The following is a 21,698-nucleotide window of genomic DNA, read 5'->3' as shown; positions in this document are numbered from 1 at the left end:
CATCATGTGGTCGTTTACATATGGACACCCAGGGGAAACTACTTGGCTCATGATGCTGGTGTCAGGTGTGTGCTGCTGTAGAGCAGCTGTTCCTGAAGAGCTCTGGGGTAGGAGTCTCTGGAATTGTTGGTATTCTGCAACACTGGCAGAAGCACTCCAGTCATGTATTCCAGTGCTTCTAAGATGTACTGAACCATGTCCCTAATTCTGGAACCTGGTTTTATCCTATTCAGCACTGGGATTAGCATAAGAGGTGTATAATTCCTTCAGAGGATGAGTACCTCTGCAATAATATCCAAATTTTTTCATGCAGATGAATGTTTCCCTTAACAAGGAGCTGGCTCTCAAGTGTCCTGCGTCTTTTGGGAAAAAAGTCAGGCTTTGAGCTTTGCATGTTGAAGGCCTTTGAAGAAATTCACACGCACACACACCCCTCCAGCTTTACTTTGTCACACCATCTTAGAGTGGAAATTGAACTGTGATTCAAGAGGACTGTGGAATATTGGAGGAGTATTCTGCCTGCTCAAGTTGGCAAGATACATGCTTGGTCATGGAATATTTTTAGATACACACATGGGAAGATATGTGAAGGAGGTTTATTATCTGAGGCTGCTGCTTAGCTTTAACATCCTAAGTATAGTTTCTGTCATGTGCTCTTCATGTGTTTTGTTTCCATGAAAGTCAGCTATCTGTGTTGTATTGAGAAGTCAGAATTTCAGTAGTGGTTCTGGTAGAGGAGCATTTAAACTGTAATTCACAAATCAGGGTCAGTCTGGTTAGCTCTGAGAGCTGACCCTTCTACTGAGTGCAGGTTACACAGAACTGCTGCCATAACCTTATAGTGGGAGCACTGCTAGCAAAAGCAAAACCAGCCTCCTTTCCAGACAGCCCTCTAAAAGGTCTCCTACTTTCTGTGTGCTTAGAATTACAGCATAAACCGGCATTTCAGCTTTTGCTGCCTATGTTTCACAAACCAATTTAGAAAGTTTGACTTCAGACAGTGGCTTTATAAATTGGCCTTTTTGTTTGCTAAGAGTTTTGCTGCTTGGTACAGATTTCAAAAATTTTTGGGGTGGTGTAATTTGAGACAATGATATATCTAAAATAGTGTGGTACTACTCACTTCATAATTTACTGTGATGTATCTAAAATACGGTTAGTTTTATACAGTCTCATAATTCTTTCATGAATTTATTACTCTGATCTTCTAGTAGTTGTGGCACTATCTAGTATAATTATGCAAATATCTAAGTAAATTAAATCTTTTGAGCTGGGTGTAGAACAGGAATACAAATTACAGATGATTGTTGCTAAATTTCTTAGGGAAAGAAAACATGATTTATATATAGATATTGAACTACCCTGACTGAGGCCTAACCTGAGGCCTAACTTGAGGCCCAAGGCCTGTGACACAGCAAAAAATTTCTCAGTTAGTTGTGGCGCAGTTAGAATTAGATATTAAGGTGTTTGGGAAAGATAATAGGGTGTTGAAGGTCACTGAATAGAATTGTTAGTATGCAGGGTTAAGAGTAAACCAAACAATATGTGTTTACATTCTTTCCTCTGCTGTGTGCCAATGAAAAGGTTGTTACATGTATAAACAATGTAGAATAGTATATAAGTTGCTGCACTGCACCTAATAGAGGGACTTTGTAGAATTAACCATATTGGTCGTATCGACATCTGTCTCAGTCCAACCTTCTCTTATTATTGGCATCCCTGGCTTCTTTATGGCGCCCGAGCACAGGGACCACTTCGCTTTAATGCGTTTGTTTGCTTAAATGCATTTGTTCGCTTTGATGCGTCTATTTGCTTAAATGCAGAAATTTGTCTAGACATATTACAAGAGCTCTACTTTAATTGTGGCGAGAGTTCTTGGGCGGATTCTACCTAGCACACAGGAAAGAACCCGCACGAGTCCTAGCTTGGATGCGTTAAGGACTCATTAAGCCTCCTTGCTTGGACCTGAAACAGAACCGGTTCGAAAGCGGAGCGAGCTGAGACTAGAGCACCAAGCGGAAGGAACGAGAGGGTTGGAGCCACGGGGCCAGCCGTTTGAAAAGCGTCAGTGCTATTCCGTGGCGAAGAGGTAAGCCGCAATGGGGAAACAGCTCAGAGAAAGTTCAAGACAAAATGAATGCCAACCTTAGCACGGCAATGTGGCTTCTATATTATATTCTCTCTATGAGAGATGAAAAACTGAAGAAGAGTGAGTTAGAACAGTCAGCCCTGTGGGCCAAGAAGAAAGGAAAGTTAAGCAGACCGGCACTTGTATTTAGTTGCAGCAGAGCCCGCGCGGTGGAAAAAGGGGGGCCCCGCCTCTTCACACAGCAACTGCCGCGGAGCGGCCGTGATAGCGACAACAGCCCCAGCACAGCCCCGCAGCACTAGCGCAGCGCTCACCACACGGCAGCAGCCCGTTGCCGGCATTGGCGTGGGCTGTGGGAGGGTGGCGCGGGCCGGACGATGGGGGCTGCCGGGGACAGCGGAATCCGAGCAGTGTGGGACGAACAAAGCAAGCGCAGAGTTGGAAACTACAAATCCCAGGAGCCCTTGTGGCTGGTGCATGCGCCGAGACAGAACCAGGAAGCACAGCACAGGCTTTTGTGTACACAGAACTATGTACTACAAACCCCAGAAACCCTTGCAACAGGAACAGAGCGAGTGGGACGGAGATCGAGCGGCAAGTTCGCTCCGGGCGAGAGAAACCCCGAGAGAGAGCAAGACAGGGCAGCCTGCGGGGGATGGATCGAAAGAGGACATCCCCGTGGACGGCGCCGGGCCGGCACAAGCAACACCAGAATGCAAGGCAGAGACGGGAGCGAGGCGGCACGGCCCCGCCTCTCCCTCACGCAGGGGGAGCCAGCCCTGCCTTGCACAGCAACAGCGGCGGCAGGCGGAGCCAGCACAGACAGAATCGGGGCAGGGGGAGGCAGTGCAAGCAGGGAGCAGGCGTGGCCAGGGCGGAGAGTTTCTCCAAGGTACCACCCCCTCAGACCAAATGCCGGGGAGCCTGACCCTGCCCACAAACAACACTGATACAAACACAGCAAACTGTATCCCTTCAGGTACAAAGAAAAGGAAGAGAAACACCACTTATGACAGCAACCCTCGGGTTGGAAGGACTGCATTCAGGCAAAATGATAATAAACCAATCAGAGTTACAAGTTTTCTGAATTCAAAAGCAAAGATATGAATGTTGCAAAGCAGCTGCATGATCACGAACAAAAAATCTGAAAGAAAAACAGCAATCCTTTGGTTTTTCATTGTACACAAACCCATCATAGTATAGGAAAGAATTATAGATTTGATGTATTTGGATCCAAGTTAAGTTGTGTTTTAGTATTGTATTGATATTAGAAGCGATTTTTTGTGATTTTAAGTTTAAGATTTGTTAAGTAAAGTTGAATTTAAGATAAGGATTGATAAGGTTTAAGTGATAGATTTATATTTTATAAATTTAAAGTTTTATTGTATATAGGTTTTAAATGTATTTTATGTTAAGATAAGTTAAATAAGTTAAAAGAATTAAGTTTTAACATAAGATAAATAAATTAAGAAAATAAATTTTAAGATAATAAGTTTTAAGTTAAGTAAGTTAAAGTTAAAATAACAAATAAGTTAAAATAATAAGATAATAAGTAAGATAAGTCGGTAAAGTAAAATAAGCTTAAGATAATAAGTTTTAAATAATAAGTATTGTGAATTGTATAATGATACACTTTAGGATTTTTTTTTATGCTTTTAATTGTTTAAGCATTTTATAATTACTGTTGTTAAAAACTTTGTTTCAAAAATGTATTAAAAGATATCACTCTAGATAAAGCCGGGTCCTGGCCAGACCTTGTCTTTAACTAGAGGAGATGTGATCACCAACAAACCCAGATGTTTTTACACCAAAAAACCAAATGCAAGTCACTTTGACTTGACAATTTGACCTTATAAATATGTCAGCTGGACCAACTTTTGAAGTGAATTTGGGAGCCTTCCCCGGGAAAGGATACACAGGTTTTCACTAGGAAAAAGGTTTTTCAGCTGTTGCAAAATCTGGGACAATGAAATAGCCTTTTAATAACTGACAATTATTCAAATTTACATGTGTTGTTGTTTGACATTTGTTAACTGTTTGTCATTTGGAAAATTTTTAGTTGCTGTGTGTGAAACTTTTTCTGATAGATTTCAGATCTGAATAAGGGTTGTGCATTTTCAATTCAAAGTACATTTTTTTACTAACCTATAGCAAAAAGCTTGCTTGTATTTTCACAGATATAAAACACAAGAAAATTCCTGCAATGAATGTGAAAATCATGTTAAGAACAGAATCTTTAACAGTTTTAAAAATGAAGAAGTGAGCACAGAGAATTGAACAAGTGTCAAGACTGCAACCATCTTTTTGCCTTGTGTACAAGGACTTATAGCTTGGGTTTTGGGTTTTTTGTGTTTTATAGATTTGTTTGATTGTTTTTAATCTACAAACAATTTTTATAGCTAAAAAATAACATAAAAACTTATAATTATCAATACTCATTTTGATAAATAGCTCAATTTATGTAGTTTTGTTAGTTAAATCAATTTTGAATTTATTTTTTTATTGTTATTATAGTTATATGAATAGTTATGTTCTATGCATTAAAGTATATGCAAAATATAATTAGCTATGCCTTTAACTCAGTCTAGGTAGTTCAAAAGAAAAAACGGGGATCTGTTGCTAAATTTCTTAGGGAAAGAAAACATGATTTATATATAGATATTGAACTACCCTGACTGAGGCCTAACCTGAGGCCTAACTTGAGGCCCAAGGCCTGTGACACAGCAAAAAATTTCTCAGTTAGTTGTGGCGCAGTTAGAATTAGATATTAAGGTGTTTGGGATAGATAATAGGGTGTTGAAGGTCACTGAATAGAATTGTTAGTATGCAGGTGTTAGCCACCTTAAGAGTAAACCAAACAATGTGTGTTTACATTCTTTCCTCTGCTGTGTGCCAATGAAAAGGTTGTTACATGTATAAACAATGTAGAATAGTATATAAGTTGCTGCACTGCACCTAATAGAGGGACTTTGTAGAACTGACCATATTGGTCGTATCGACGTCTGTCTCAGTCCAACCTTCTCTTATTATCGGCATCTCTGGCTTCTGATGATAAAATAAAAACCTAAGTGCAACTATTGCATGGATGGCAAAATTAATGTGAAATGTCAGCAAAGAGTCAACAAGAATATTTAAAGATAATTCCTCATACAACAGTTCGGTACGTGAAAAAAATACAGGCTTATTTAGAATATTGTGTGCATGTAGTCACTTGAGGTCAGTGATCACTTAGGGTTACTTAAGAAATCTAGAACAGCATGAAAAATTGTGAGAAAACATTGTTTAATGTTACACACAAAGAAACAGTGATCTTCAAGTGGAGTGTTTTTCAGTGCTTAGGCCTGTTGTTACTAAAGAAAAAGGTATGATATTACCTTTACTGGGCAGTATTTTTTATAATTCTTATGCAAAAATGAGAGCATAATTTATTATTATTCACATAATTACTCACATTAGAGTGTGAGTTAAAAATCCAGGAAGCAAAGTGATTCTTCAGTTTTCCTCTTAAAAATAAAGAGAAGTGGGTAGATAAGGGGGATATCTTGATTGGAGACCACCAGAGGTGTGATGAGTCCACTGCAGCATGAGTTGATAGCAGAGGCTTTGAGCTTTATGCCTCTTAACTGCTCCCAGAACCTGACCAGTGATTGCCAGTGCAAGGGAGGGGTCACATCTCCTTGTGCATGTGGCAGAAATCCAATCAGCAAGAAACTGCCTCCTGATTCTTTGTGGGTTTTCGCAACTTCTTTTTGACTGCTTGTTATTCATCAGTGATGCATATTTGCTGGTGAAGTGTTCTCACCTCTGAGTACAGGTTCTGGGGGAAATGCTCAGCTGGGTGTAGGGCTCAGCACAGGTAGGTTGCATGGATTCATACAGGGGCATTTTCCCTTTTTGGGGAATGAACCTCCATAATAATTGAAACATCAGGTTTTCTATATTTGAGCACTTTCATGTTGTACATAGTCCCATCCCAGTCCCTCACAGATCTGTTCTTCTCATTGCATGTCCTTATACATTGTTCCTTATTTCAGCCTTGAAATACCCTCTTTTCCTGTTTCATCTTTTAACTTTTCACCTTCTTTGCCCTTCTACTCTTTTCCTCACAGCATGTGTCTGTCACCCCTGCATTTCTTGGTTTCAAGTGTTTGAGTCTTAGCAGCCTGATTCTCAGGCTGGTGCATGTAAAAAATATTGTATTCTTAGAATTTATCAGTATGTTTTGCATTCTTGTTCTCTGAGAGAGAACTTGACTGATGGTCATATTGACCAATGGAGTCAGGAGGTTGTAACCTCTTTGGGCCAATCTTGGCCCTCTGTACAAAATGTATATAAGCTATTGGAGTCAGATAATAAAGGAGCCTTCCATGTTTGACTCTGCTGCTGCTTGCTGTCCTCTGTGAAGGTCCGCACCCACGTCGCAACGTGTTGCCCCTCTGAAGGCATGGGGTAACATGTCCTCCTCAATTTTCATTACCTTTTTAAAAGTAGGACAGTGAGAAACATCCTGCAGCCTTTCCCTGTCTCCTCTCCTAGTGCAGCTGAGTTAAGTGATTGCCAGCAGTCCATCCAGCCTCAGGAACAGCACCAAAGGACATCAAGTTTGGTGCTGGAGAACCTTCTTGGGTCCATCCTGAGAGCAGCCACTGCATTTCTGCAGGTCTGAGAGTGATATGTGATCTCAGAGGAGACTGCTGGGTTTGCTGCCCCAGTTTGTGCACCTGAGTTGGTTTACAAATAAAAATCTAGAGAAATAGATAAAAACTAGAAGGGAAAAGTGAAATAGAGTTTGTCAAGGATATTTAACAGCTGGGAGAGGTTCTTAGTACTTTTTCATTAATTATATATTGCCTTCATTGCAGTTTCAAGTTTTGCATGTGAAACTGTGGTTCGGGTCACTCCTTCAAGGTTCCTAGGTTTCTTTGTTAGCTACTGGTCTTCTCATGACCTGGGTGTGCATTGCTAACACCAGTTTTTGCCAGCATGAGCTCCAGGGTAAAGCCAAATCCTCACTTTGAGGTGGGATGTGCTTGTCTGTGCTGCCAACTCTTCTGGAAAAAGTCAGGAATTATGGATTAGATTTCTGGAACCTTTCAGAGCTATTCCTGTGTGTTGTGAAGTTGATTATGTGAATTGTGCCAACAGGCATGAGAAGGCTGGGAATCACTGGCTCAAGACAGTCCTCTGAAAGGGTGGGTCTTCCTGCTTCTCCTCAATGGGTCTGTGGGTTCTTTGACCCCACAACCCCATTCCAGTGTCAGCAAGCAGGGAGATTCTGAGAGCACAAGGATAGCAGCACCTTCACGTGAATCAGAAGAACTGAACTAAGGGAGGAATGTTAAAGGAATTATAGCTGGTTTTGTTATGGCAGAAAAATTGATACTATGTCAGGACAAGTGTTCATCTGCTGATTATTTCCCTGTGCTCACACAGCAAGGAAAGAGCAGCTGAAGAACTGAGCTCTTTATTCCCTGCTCCCTGGGTAGCACTAATAGAAAAGCACCCAAATTTCTCTGTTATCCAAACTAACTATGGAGATATTTGTGGTTCATCTATCCTTATACTGAATGTCTACTGACAAAAATAGTAAGTAGTTATTAACCAGGACATAAAAAAATTATCCTAGCTGGTGAATAACTGCTGGGAAATACCAGCGTGATCTGAAATCAAATTAATTTGCAGATGGAGGGGTCAGGCTGGAATTGTAGCGGTGCAAATGGGCAGGGACCTGAGCTCATTGGCACTGAAGTCTGTTAGCTCAGCTGGAGATTGCCCAAACTTTATCAGCTTGTACCTTGGGTCATGATGAATTGCAAATGCTGAGCTGGAGCCTTCATGAGACCAATTTCTCCAACCCAGTTCTTGCTTAGTATGCTGGAGGGAAAGGATGCAGAGTCCCACCTGCATATCCATGCAGTGGCAAAGCAGGATCAACACACCACGCTCTGTATCAGACACACACAAATTAATCACCAGGGCATCACGGGCACACTGCAACTTGCTGGGGGCTGGCTGGCTGCAGACACACGAAGCTGGCAATGTATGACCTGGATAGGAGGTATGGGAAGTCCTTTTTGCACACCTGTATTCTGCCTGACTATACATAAAACACCTAATAGTTTGGCTTTGCTGGTCACCTTTTTTTCTTTATTTATTTCTATGACCTTTACTTTTCTCTTGGGCATATCTCAGTCAACACCACTTGGATACTGGAATTGTCCTTTTTCTGTCATTGTTCTTGGCTGGCTGAGGTGTTTCTGTTTCACGATTGTTATGGTGTTCCTCAGTTACTGCTAGGTGACTCACACAAATGCTGTTACTTTTGTGAAGCAATAACTTACAGATGGTCTATGTCAGCCCTTTCTTATTCCTAACACGCCACAGGGAGTCACAAAAAGAGAGGAAAAAGATGTATGTGAGCCCAAGCCTTCAGAAACCTGGTTGCTGTGCTGGGGAGATGTTATGAAACCACAATCAAGTCACAGACACCAAAATGTGCTGGTGTGTTCACAGGCCCACCTTCCCTGCCCTGAGCCTTTGTTCCCCTCTCCCAGGCAGGTAATGGTGCTGCCTCAGAGGGTTCTCCCCAGCAGTGTGCTCACTCCTGTGCAACACTGGGAAGTTACAGCATGGACACTCACAGAGCAAAGTTCAGTGTGAAACACACAACAGGGCAAACTGAAGCCACGAGACAAGCATTGGTATCAGTGTAAGCCTTTGCTCTAGAAAATAACTGTATGTCACAAAATATTAACAACCTCTTCATGTAAATTTCAGCCCCTCAGAGCTCAGCAATTCACTCCCAATTTCCTTGCATGCTGACAAGGACACTCATCTTGCAGGAAGACATTTGGGATAAAACTAGATCCCTTCCCCCAGTCTCATCAGCATAATTTTAAAACAAGTTCCTTGAAAAATATTTCTGATCTGCTCTACCAATAGATACGGAATAAATATATATTCAGCTCACTGCATTCCAGAGATGCCCCAATCTGGGGTGCCCTTTATGTACTAAGATATCAGCTGCTGGGCACGTTACCTTGTTGGTTTGCTGTGACTTAGGAAAGACACATACCAACATTTCCATTTTAATAAAGAAATCAGTTTACCAAAAATGCCATCCCGGGAAGGTAGTTCCAGTAATGGAGAATTGATAAGTTTCTGTAATTAACCAATTATCTTAGATATCATTCATTAGAAGTTGCATGTTCTCATTTCATTAACTTCTCCTCCCAGCCTCTGCTTTCCAGCTAATTGTAATTGCCGAAAAAGGTGGGAGAGGTAAGACCCAGCAAGACACATCTACTGCAACTGCTGCAGTCCCAAGCACATTCCAGAGCTGATCCACATTGCACAACCAAGGAAAGCTGGAGGGACTCCATTGGGAAAGATGGGACAAGAAGGACTTATAGATATGATTGTATGGTAAGAAATACTGCAGATGTAAAACCTGTGAGTGAAATAGAAATGAAAGCCAGTTTTGAGATGTAGGCATGGGAGGCAGGAAAACGGTGATTAGCTGAAGATGGGTTGAAGGACAGGAGAACAAAAGGACTCAGGAATGTTGTCTTTCCACTCTGCCAAAGGCATCAGGGAGAAAACAGATAATAAAAGTAGTCTTTAGAGTTTAGAATATAAAATGACATGATAATGTAGTAGTTCTTATAGGCTGCATGCAAAGTTTGTAGGTTTTTTATCTTTCACGGGTTAGTCACTGTAAATTAGAATATTCAACACAAAAAGAGATATAATGTGTTGTAACAAGGTGATCGCTCTCTTATGCTTTTCTCTTCCTCTCTCTTCTCTTGCTCTTCCCCTTCTTCTCCTCTCTTGCTTCGCCCCACTCTTCTCCGCTCTTCCCTTCTGCCCTCTTGTCCTCTCTTACTCTCTTCTTTTCTACTATCTCTCTCTCCCCATTCTCTTTTTAGGGCTTCCCTTCAGCCGAGGCTGGTGGCTGAAAGCAGGCCCTCTTTACCCACGACCCTTGTAATAAAGTCACGTGTTTCTAGAACACCTCAGGTCTGCAGAGTTCCTTGTCCCACCGTCCACGGAAACTACTACAGGACTCAGCTGGCAGATTTGCCCAGAGCCTCCTGCCATTACACAGAAGATGGGTAATTTTAAGTAGTAGTCTGAACATAATATTAAACTAGTGATGAACTGGCTCAGATCAAGGCAAGGCCTGGCAGCATAAATCTCCGTGTAAAGTAAACCTTGTGTGTGGGGTTGCAGGATTTTTGTTTTAAAGGTTTCATTGTAAGTTAGTATAGGTTTAGTAACCCTGTATGGGCTCCCTGCCTCCCTGTCCAGGAATTCTTCCCTTATCATAAGTTGATAAGGGTTTCTATGACAACTCTGGGTCTTTGCCCAGAGGCTGTTTCCTATTGGTCCTTTCCCCAGTGATGATCCCTGCCCATCCTTTCCAATGTATCCTTCCTCCCTCTGTTCATCACTGGAGTCCTTATCTCCAAAGTCCAGAAACTTCGGAGAGATCTGGCCAGGGGTTAGTAGATGCCCCAGGGACCCCTCCCCAATTTACCTTTGATTTGTTACTAGTTATGTAATCTAGTTGGCATCTGTTGCTTTGTTTTGTTTTATTGGTTTATAGTTGTATCTACCCCCTGCAGCCCAGGTTTGGGGTCTCTCCTGAGGCACTGAGCCTAGGGTCAGGGGCTTCTCCTGTGATCCCCGAATAAATCCTTGTTCCCCGAGCCTCCGAGAGTCCCCTCTTTCGTCTATACCATGGCCGTGACAGCGAAAGCTGAGGTGCTGCAGAGCCAAAAACCCACACATCAGTTCTGTTGTGGCGTATCAGAGCTAGCAGGTGGTCCAGCCAAACACCGGGCTCACCAGAGAGAGATATACATCCCAACACTTGTGTATCCAAATATTCAGGATGCACTATTTGGAGGCATCTTAGAAAGTTCCTCCAAGACCCTGCTCTACCAACAGAGCGTGTACTCAACACACAGGAAAAATCAGCAAAGGCAAAGGGCAGTTACAGGAACCATTCAGTCACATCTTTTTATTTACCTGTTGCTGGGTCTTAAATATTAAAGCTTGATGTATTCGAGGAGCGCAAGAGTACCAGATCTTCAGTTCCACCTGAAAACCACTTACAGAAATAGTGCTAAATTCCCTTTCACAGCAATTTTTTTCTAAGTTATCAGTTCACCTCACTGCCTCCTTTCCTTCTTAGGATTCAAGAAGGAAAAAACCTCATAAGGTACTTTTTCTTCACTTTCTGCTTATAAATCAAGCCATAAAATCTGTTTTAACACCTATGTGATCAGCAGGAAACATTCACTAGCTGTTTTAGGAACTGGCACTGCAACTGGGGCTTCTTATAGTATTGCATTATTTCTTGAGAATCAAAGATCACCATTTCCCAGCTATAACAAAATGGAACTATGTCCTGAGACTTGCACTTTTGTAGTATGCCTCCAGATACTTTTTTCCAATTCTAGATGATATGGTTTGTGCACTACAATGCTTAAATGAGGTTTAAATTGTACAGTACAATGAAATTTACCAAATTACTAAGAAAGGGAAGAAAGTGTCACACAACCTGTGTAACAAGAAAAGAGCAGCAACAGAAAGCAAATGAGCAAATTATTTTGGTAGAAATTTGTCTTAGGTAAATACCATGCAGGAGATTACTACTACTATTATAGAACTTTCATCTACATTTTTAGAATATTTTACAAAGAAAATTCTAGTAAGAAAAAATGAAAGAAAGCAAAAGAATGTTTCCCTGAAGGAAACCAGGGACAGAGGTTATGTTTCCTGAGTCTTTGAAGCAGCTTAGTTTCATACTCTGCCTTCTTTCTGGACCCCTAAGTTCAAATTATTCAGGCTCAGCTTTATAAACACCTTTGCCTTCATTTTTTCCCCCTCCTAATTAAAATACTGTTTAATACTGTTTTCAATGCCTTATTCACTAAAGTATATTTTCCTTTTGTTCAAAATCACTGATTTGAAAACTTCACTATTCCTTATTCATTGCTGAGTAGTGTTACCCTTTAGAAAGCCTCAGAACACAAGGCAGAAGAATACACAAAGGGAGAAAAAACCAAGACAAAAGAAAGAAGGAAACAGTGGAAACTGAGTGATAAACCAAGACTAAAAAGAAGAGAAACATCAGATAAAAGCCAGTTTATCCATGCCACATGTGCCAGCCAAACCTATGTTGCTTATTGCCTAATCCAATCTAGAGATGCCTGCCTTTGTTTCAAGAAATGTGTCAATTTACTGAACCAACCTTGAGGGAAAATGCATTTCAAAGACAGAAAAAAAGTTTAAAATAGCCTTAATAAGCAGCTCAAAACCCAGGATGGATCTAAAGCATTTATCTAAATGCAAATACTTCTGTAGATGTGAGGAGTATATCCTAACAACAGGTACTTTTTGTCTAAATCTGCAGTTACCCATCACAAGCAATTCTGTTTCCTCTGCAGGTGACACTAGGCACACATAAAAACAGAGCACAGGTCACCACCAGCAGGTTCTCCCAGCAGGATTTCATTTCAAGGAGTAATTTTCATAAACCCATCTGAAATTCTGCTGATCAGGGAGCTCACTTGGACTCAACACTGAGCAAGTCACAGCAGACTGTAGCTTGTTTAACCTTACATGCTCTCGAGACCCTTTGCTTTTACCCAAGCAAACATCCACAAGCCATTCTGACTTACTTTCCAGAAATTAACAGAGCATCACAGAGCGGATACAATCTGGGCCAGGAGATTTCTAAAAACCTGGAAGACAACTTTATGGAACAGGTCCTGAGGGAGCCAACTGAGAAAGATGCCCTCCTTGTCAACAGGAATGGAATTCATGAGCAGAGTGGAGACTGGAGCTGTCTTGGCCATGCCGAGCACAGAGCCATCAAGTTTAAAATCTCTGGTGACAGGAGGAAAAGTGCCAGAAAAATCTCAGCTCTGGACATAAGGAGAGCAAACCTCAGGCTACCCAGGGAATTAGTGAGTAAGGTCCCCAGGTAAAATGCTTTGCATTTAACATTTTGCAGTAACTTGAAATACATAAATTCTCACTGCTCAGAAGAAAGCAGTAATTTTAAAGGGACATAGGGAAAGGCAATCTATAACTATAAACAGGTATTTACATTTTGTGGTCTACCCAGAAAACCATTCAAGGACAGGTACTTTGTAAGAATTTTTCACAAATTATGTCCAGCATCAATACAAATGGACAATTAATTAACATTTACTAGGAAAATAATGCCTCTTTTGCACAGAGAATTTCTTAAAGTTTTATGTAGACAGAATAAAACAGCTGTAGCTGAAAAGCTCAGTACAGCAGATTTAATATCCTTCACTCAGATACATTAGAAAGCTATTAAATGTCTGCCATTCAGGTAATTATTGGAGGTTCGCTATATATTTTGCTGTCTTCAGGACAAGACTGAGGAAAAGAAGAGGGAAAAAAACAACAAAACAAAACAAAACAGCAGGGGAAGTTAATGGATCCAGCCAAGGAGATCTTCTCAGTAATTATGCCTGATTAGAAATTTGTCTGCTTCAAAGAACAGAAACCTGAAGCTTTCTTAGTAATAAGAGATCTCAAGTTTCTAATTAACTAAAGAGTACCACACATTTCACATTGTACCTTCTTGTCACACACAGTCACTGTTTTCAAATTACTCTCTGAAGGACTAACTCGTGCATGACATGACAGAGAGAAGGACAGGGAATCTTAAAAAGAAAATAAAATAATTCCAGTGATTCAGGAAACACAGTTTTGCTTGTCTAGAAATCCTCAACCTGCCTTAAACCTGCCCAGATTCCAGTGCAGATGTGCAGATGTTTTATGCATACATTCAAGTGAGAGGGAATAAACGCAGGCTCACTGTGAGGCAAAAAAGGAAAAATATTTGAATTTAGGTGTTTTTGGGTGTTTTTTTTTTTTTTTTTTTTTTTTTTGTTTTGTTTTGTTTTGTTTTTTCCCTTGAGCAGTAAGCTGGAGCGGAAGGCTGCATGGGTGAGGGCTGACTCCTGTGCAGGGTATTTTCAACAGCACTTTGACACCTTTTCCCCTCATACCTCTGGGAGGGCATAGATGTCACCTTCTTTAAGAAGGTAATTGCTTCTTATTAAGCCCTGCACACTGGGAAGAAATGTTGGGAGTTTCCAACTGAAGCCAGAAAGCCCAGAAGTGAGAGACCTGCTGCAAACACCATCATATGAGAGCATCTGCCCACAGAAGCCCAACTCTGAGGGGACCATAACCTACACCTACACTTCAACTTATGTCTGACTTCAGAAGTTTTACAGTAGTAAACATAAATCTTCCATGTTGTTGAAGATGGCACTGGTAAGTTTTGCAAAGAACCTCACTACCTGGAAAAGTCTGAGCCAGGATATTTCTGTGATTGATCTCTTGAATGACATTATCAGCCAAAAGATACATTACATCCAGCTATGAAAGCAGACAGAGAGGAGCTGCCCCAGCCAGTGATAACTAGAGTAAGACTGTCTTATTTCACAGATGTTAAATCCAAGTTATTATGTGGTAATGAGATAGCAAACATTTAATCTATCATGAACAAGGACAGTTGAAACCAGGATGTCTATCTCTACTATGTGTTCAACAGAAACTAATCACATGCAGAGAGAGCAAATCTCATTCCCAATTATAGGCAGCATACAGAGTAACAGAAGTTTGTAAACTTCCTTTACCCTCCTGCTAGAACAATCATGAAGTCATTCTTACATTTCTTATTTCATCAGACTATATCAGAAAAGCCTGATTTATTCCAAGAAAAAGATAACATTCACTTTAAGTTCTCTTTCTTCTGTTAAATATTTAATTTTGCAATTTCATGTCCTCTTTTAGTGTATGATTGAGACATTAACATCTTTTTTTCTTTCACTATATCAGAAACCAGCTGATGTTAGGAAGATGATGGAAAGTGCTGTAGTTTAGAGTCAGGCTTGGGCTACTTCCAACAGAGACTCCACTATCCATCCGATCAGCCTGTTGCAGTGTCAGATCTAAAACGTGCTGGAATCAAAAAGCAAGCTTCTACTGACTAACTACCTTGTGAGTTATCCTGCACAATGACACTCATTATTTAGGCTCATAAACACTCTGGAAAGATCATGGAGGTTTTTTTGAAATAAAGTGGTTCTGCCTTCTACTTCATAAGACAGTTTGATGCAGTGGCATGGGAAGTGGCAGATTTCCATAAATCATTCTAAACAAATTAGAGTAAGACAGCTTGATATCTTTGTATTTATCAATTTTCTATGTCTCATTTAAAACCAAAAAACAATGTAGATCTCTCAAACACACTCTCATAACTCAAAACATTTGTTCACTGTTTTATACTAAATTTATCTACATATACTTTGGTTTAAGGACTTGTAATAATATTAAATAAAAAGGCTTTGGCTTAGACCAGATTAAGTGTCACTGTAGTAATTCAGTAAGGTAATGAAAGTTTTAAAAAATAGCAGAAAAGCTACACAGTTTATATAATCATATAATGACAACAGATTTCTGCAAATTGCCATGGTGCTCTTTCAGCTAACTAAAAAAAATCCTCCATCAACTTTTCATTATTTAAAACAAAAGCCCAGAGCAGGGTTTTGGGGCTGGGAAGAGACCCCGTCACTGAAAGGGGCAGCAGAAATTAATACTTCACAGCAAAAAAATTTGCAAAAGCACCAAGATTTTCTCACTGCCCCCAGCCCCACAGTTAGATCTCTAAGTCTCATATACAAGTGATTTTTGCTGCCCCACCTTCCCTGCCCCCAGTGTGCAATTGCTCACACTGGTAGCATCAAGAAAAGCTAAAATTTTTTGGCTAATCTAGGCAGTTTGTGGCTAAACCCAGGCAGTTTGGATGGGGGAAATGAACTGTGAGGGCAAAAGTGGCTTTGTGTCCTTTTGCTTCAGTTGACAGACTGAGGAGACCAGAACAGGCTCCTTGTAGCCCCTGATTCTGCCTGATGAGCCCAACAATCTCTGAGAATCTGTTCCAAGTTTTTGGTGATTCAATATATTAATTCTATTCTCTACCCCTTAAAGAGGGAATAAGTTCTACATCTTACAAAAAGGAACTATTGTGGGACAAAATATACCCTTAAAATGTTCAAAAGTGAAAATCTCTGTTCTGCAAGGCAGAAGCTCCTCCCTCCCCAGGCTCAGGACACTCAGTCTCAGCAACAGCAGAGGCACCACAGCCAGGACAGCCCTTGCATTCCTCAGGGTCTGCTGTGCTCTGCAAGGCAAGGTCACTCTTGAAGAAAGGACTTTTCCAGACCTTTCCCCCCTCCCCCTGCCTCTGCAATCCATTCTATTCCTCCCAACTCATATTTTACAGGGGGACTTTAGATGAAAATTTTGCTACTTATTTCATCCCAGCAGTGTTGATAGACATTATAGCCATGACAAGTACAGCATAGGCAAAACCCAAGTGTAGAAGCAAGGTGTGGGGAAGGGGCTAATGAAGAAACACCCACAAGGTTTGACATTCTGTTTGTATAGTTCTTTATTCTTCACTTGGTATCCTTTGAATGCTCAGCAATGCACGGCACAGTTTTTTCTCTAACTAAAAACCAAGTAAAAGTGGTACTTACTAGACAAATAATGGTTTAATTAAAAGAAAGCATTTCATAACTAGGACACAGCCATAAGAAGAAATTACACAAACCTTTGGAGACCCCTGAAAGCTGTGGTCAGTCCTTTTACAAAGGAGGCTCCATTTTGGAGTCCTTCAGCTAATTTTATTAGCCAGCTTGCACTTTCTTAGACAAGACAATCTGTTCCACTCATGGAGGGGGCACTGCTACAAGTCAACATTAAGAGCTCACCTGTCCAGGCTGAATAGCACACTTACCTTTTTTTCTTACCACATCTCATAAGCAGATAGTAAATACACAATACTTTAAAGAGTTTTTTCTCTTTTAGGAAAGGTTTTCTGCCTTAGCATGTTCAAGTTAATTATTCTGTAACACTCAGGGCTCAGGAAAAACACTCTCACAGTAGCATGATTAAAAGTTGACACGATAATAGTGCCCTACTAATTGGATTTCCTAATAGGATCAGGTTGAAAAGGTTTAGTTTGGATTTTGCTGAAGGAAAAATAAATGAGAGACAAAATGAGAAAAGAAAGACAGATCCAGATATGTAGATATTAGATACAGGTTTTGGTCACCTCACAAGCAACATCAGACAAGTGACTTTTGTCTTCAAGCAGCTCAAACATCAATCCTGACAATCACTTATTTTCGCAAAAAACTTCATTACTCTTGAACTGATCTTCACACTGTACAGAACTATCGCTAAAACCTTCACTAAAAGAGAATGGACCTCAGTTTGCCACAAGAAAGGAACAAAACCCCAAGTGCGACAAGATGCTATAATTGTCAGCAGGTGTGAAGACATGAGTAAAATTGAAAGCTTTCATCCACTAAGTACTAGTTATATGGTCCCAGCAGCTATAATGAAACACTGGAGCCACAGTTTGAGTGACCTCTTTTCTGACCCTTTATGTCATCAAGCTGATCTGCGCTTGAATCTTTATGGGTAAAATTCCATAGCTACAGCTTCAAACTGATGGAATAAGAACTTGCAGTTTCTCTGCAGATCTCAGCTGTCAATTGCACATCTCAGACCCACAGATCTGAACTTACTTTTTTTTTATTTTTAGATGCTTCAGTTCTTTATTACCTACATGATCCTTCCACAGTTCTTTCTTATCTGTGTCACAAAGGAAAACCAAGCAAGAACATTGGTCTCAAGACACAGGTACTGCACTTTTGCCATGAGTGCATTGCTGTGAACAACCTTCCCAGGCAGGCTAACTGCATATTAAAGATTTTCTCAATCAGAATATACTAGAAATGAGCAGGCTTATTTGAACAGAAGCCATGCTTTATTTCATGCATAATTATACTATTGATTTTCCTGAGGTCTATGATTAATCTGCTGAATTATTTGACAGCACTGAAATGAGAAATCAGGTTGTTTGCTACTTCTGACAACAGATGAATTGAAATTTTGGAATGTTTCCATCCACTGCTACAGCAGAATAAGCTTTGATTTGCCTTCTAATCAAATTTGTATAAAATGTACATTAAACAAAGAAAGCTGCATCTTTTGAGGGAACTGCTAAGAAAAAACAGAAGTTCTAGATATTAAAAGTCTTTCATTTATCCTCAGAGCAAGCACAAAGAGCATATCTGTGTTGCATCTCCAGCCAGGGCTGCTACATGCATTCTCTCTGCTCTTACATTTCCCCTGTGAGATTTCTATACTGCCAATCACTAAGCAATCTGGTACATTATATGCAGAAGAGGTTTTGATACTTTAATTCTGATGAAGCTATTTCATTAAAAAAAAAAAAAAAAAAAAAAAAAAAAAAAATAATAATAAAAAAAAAGTTTACCAAATCATAAAAGCAAATACAAGACAGATTTTAAGACAGCTCTCAGGTCACTGAAATCAATCCCCTCACCCTGCACAGAACATTGATGGGATTTGGGCATTTTCCTTCCCCTCTTCCTTCACTGAAAACTGTGTTTTTCTTCACAGATTTTCTGATACTATATTGCTGCATCACAGGGTCTTTTAGTTAATTGCTGTAAATTAAGGAACAGAAACCAGCAGTTCCCATGGCACGACCATCAACTAACAGCCAGCAGCAGCAAGCCAGGCCCTGTGTACATACATTCATCACAGCCCTCAGGAACAGCAGTGCACAGACAGTAATCAAGAAATTGGTGTTGCAGAGGGAAGTATTTCTGCCAGGTCAAGATCACAAGTATGGGTTGGGCATATGTAATGAGCAATATGTAATGAGCATTGATGCATGTGGTGCATTTCCCAGCTCAACTACAAGCGACACTAGAAAATTATATGTGTTACTTTCCCCCATCCTTAGGGTGCTCTGAGAGGTGCTCCACATTACAAAAGTAAAAATGCTAAATTTGGAATTGATCAAGCTGCTGTCATGGCTTAACTGCAGCAAGCAGCTCAGCCCCATGAAGCTTCTCCCTTGCTCCCCCTCAGTGTGGCAGGGGAGAGAATTGGAAGCATAAAAGTGAAAAAAACCATTAATTGAGATAAAAAGTTTAATAACCCTTGTAAGGGGTGAATAACGCTTCCATTTGTTTCATTTGTCTTGGGGTTTATTTCCTTTTGGTAATTTCCTTTTCATTATAGTTCATATTTTTAAAGGATTTCTGACAACACACATGGACCACAGTACACTCAGAGGAATTCAACTGTATGTTGGCGAAAGCTGAATTATTTCATTTTCTATTATACTTAAATGGCACTAGGCTTATGAAAGGTATGAGACTTGACAACTTACATTTTGTGACTTTCATTCATGATGGTCACTTGAACTTTATCAGTCTCTCTCAGTGGTTCAAGAGAACCATTTTTCGTTATGTTCACATATAATTTACCAGAATTTCAATTCATTTCCTGATATAACTTATTTCACACACTTCCTAGAACAAATGCTTTTCAGACTCATGCAAAGACGCATAGGCAGTAGTCCATCTATCTAGAGTTTCTGTCATATGCACCTTGGCTAGAATAATGATGTTATATTCATCTCTCTAAGGACAATAAGGAGCACTCGTCACCCTCCAACGAACCACAAAGTAAGTTTGCTTGGTGATGATTCTGCTGCAGCATTTGCAATGCCATCTGTGGGAAAGTTTTCCTCAGCTCAGACCAACTATCTAGGACGCAAAACCTTGTATCACTCTGGAAAGGCATTTGGCCAAGAATATTCAAGGGTAGTAACATCTGCAACAAGGAAAACTAAAGAATAGATAATTTTCCCCTACACGGCTGTGAGAGTTCTGATATGAACTGTCATTAAAATATCTTTAAAAGATGTGTTCAGTAAAACCATCTGAACTCTAAAAAATAAAACTTCTCTGCAGGAATAAATATTGTGTTTTATTTTAAAAATTGATGATTCGATGGATTTTTTACATAGCTTCTCAAAACCTCCATTTTCTAATACATTTCACAGTTCATTCACACTGAGAAGTACTTCTTATCTTCTAAACCTCCAGGCTGTTGGGCTGAACAAAATGCATTCGATTCACTTTTAACTGTTTCAGCACATTGCCAGAGGGATATCCCTGATTCCTAAGCAGCAGCCTTTTAAGCTAGAAAACAAAGTAAAAATCCAAGCCATCCCACCTTCTCTGTTGTTTTAATCTAAATTAATCAATTCAGCCTGAAAATTGTCAATGAAGGCTCTTTTCTATCTTTCAACTGCATTACCATGACAGCTGTGGTTTAACCTGATAGGAAATATAATAAACACAAGGCTTGGAGAATCTAGACAAGAAGGACCATGAAGGCTTTTGAGCAGAGACAGAAACAGAACAAGGACTTGTTCTATTCTCCACCAAATTCTCAGTCTTATATAATATGTAGCTAATTTCACAAAAACAAAGAGTTCTAAGCATTAAGAAAATATTAAAGAAAATATTTTTACCACACAATTTTTCCTTAAATAAATCATTGTTTACTTTCACAAGAGACAACTATGCAGCTAAGTTTGCGACTCAGTTCATACTGCTTTGCTCCCCTGCCTTTATCTCCTGCTATAGTCTTTGGGAAGAGAACAAGCTGACCTCCCACAGTGCACTCAGAGCAGGCTGCTAATATTTAGTCTGAAGTAATGTCTATTGTCCACCAGAAATTTGCCTAAAGTCAAAACCAAGCAATGCATTTAGTTCAGCTCCAGAGCACTCTTGCTCTCTGCAAGCCTGATCCACCTGCAAAGTTACACAAACTCCTTGGCAAGCAGCTCAAAACTTAGCTAGACTAAAACAACTAGAAAGTCTATTTATAACTAAATAAGCAATAAAGAAAAAGCAATTTACAAAAAAACTGTTGTAGAAGCACTCAAAATACTTCAAAAACAAAAGGGTTTTGAAAGCAACACATAAAAATCTTCAGCCTGAGAAATGGAGAAACGGACTACTAAATAAATTGTTTTACTTGAGAAAAGACAAACATACCTGAAACAGCTCTATCGCACTTGAGTGCTCCTTCACGCTAGTCAAGGGTTCTGACCAGGTATTCCAGCCCCTTGTGCATCATCTTTCAGCTCAGGTGCTCATCCAGCAGCAAGTGCCTCTCCTCATAAGGGGCTATGCTTCATACAAATGCATTTTTTCCAAACATAAATGCTACATAGTGAATGAATTCCAAAAGTAAAACTAACAGTTTATTAGCAAACGTCTACTAGCATTCAGCAAAGGGATACATATACCCCAGAACACACACCGAGACAGGCTGAACTCAGGTATTCATTAACATGGAATACATCTACCAGGTTTAATGAAACCAGCTGCAACTAAACTCTGAACAGGTGGGCTGAGTTATGGGAATCGTTTCTCACTGAGTTATTGCCCACTGGCGAACTGCCCTCTACTTCTGCACGCCTTTGCTGGCGGCAGCTGAAGCTGGAGATGAGTGGCGAGGAGGCTGGTGAGGGAGCGCTCGGTGCAGGTGCAGGAGCTGTCCCTGCGCCGGGGATGCTGTCCCTGCGCCGGGGATGCTGTCCCTGCGCCGGGGATGCTGCCGGCCCCGCCCTGCTCCCTGCAGA

The 21,698-nt window shown here is 40.4% G+C and overlaps 1 protein-coding gene across 2 annotated transcripts in view; it reads right to left on the bottom strand.

Moving 5' to 3' along the window:
• The window catches only part of KCNIP1 (potassium voltage-gated channel interacting protein 1), a 182,710-nt gene that overhangs the window by 41,499 nt on the left and 119,513 nt on the right, over positions 1 to 21,698 (bottom strand). Inside the window, exon 1 of one of the 2 annotated variants that reach the window (XM_083871422.1) lies at positions 2,404 to 2,833. The exons of the other annotated variant lie outside the window; for it this stretch is intronic. The gene's annotated coding sequence lies outside the window, so the exon portion shown is untranslated. Of the gene's footprint in view, positions 1 to 2,403; positions 2,834 to 21,698 lie in introns of those variants that run through there. 2 annotated transcript variants of the gene reach the window in all.

The sequence above is a fragment of the Zosterops lateralis genome (assembly GCF_965231275.1).
Source record: "Zosterops lateralis genome assembly, chromosome: 14".
Taxonomy (NCBI): Eukaryota; Metazoa; Chordata; class Aves; order Passeriformes; family Zosteropidae; genus Zosterops; species Zosterops lateralis.
This window is presented reverse-complemented; position numbering and strand designations above follow the sequence as displayed.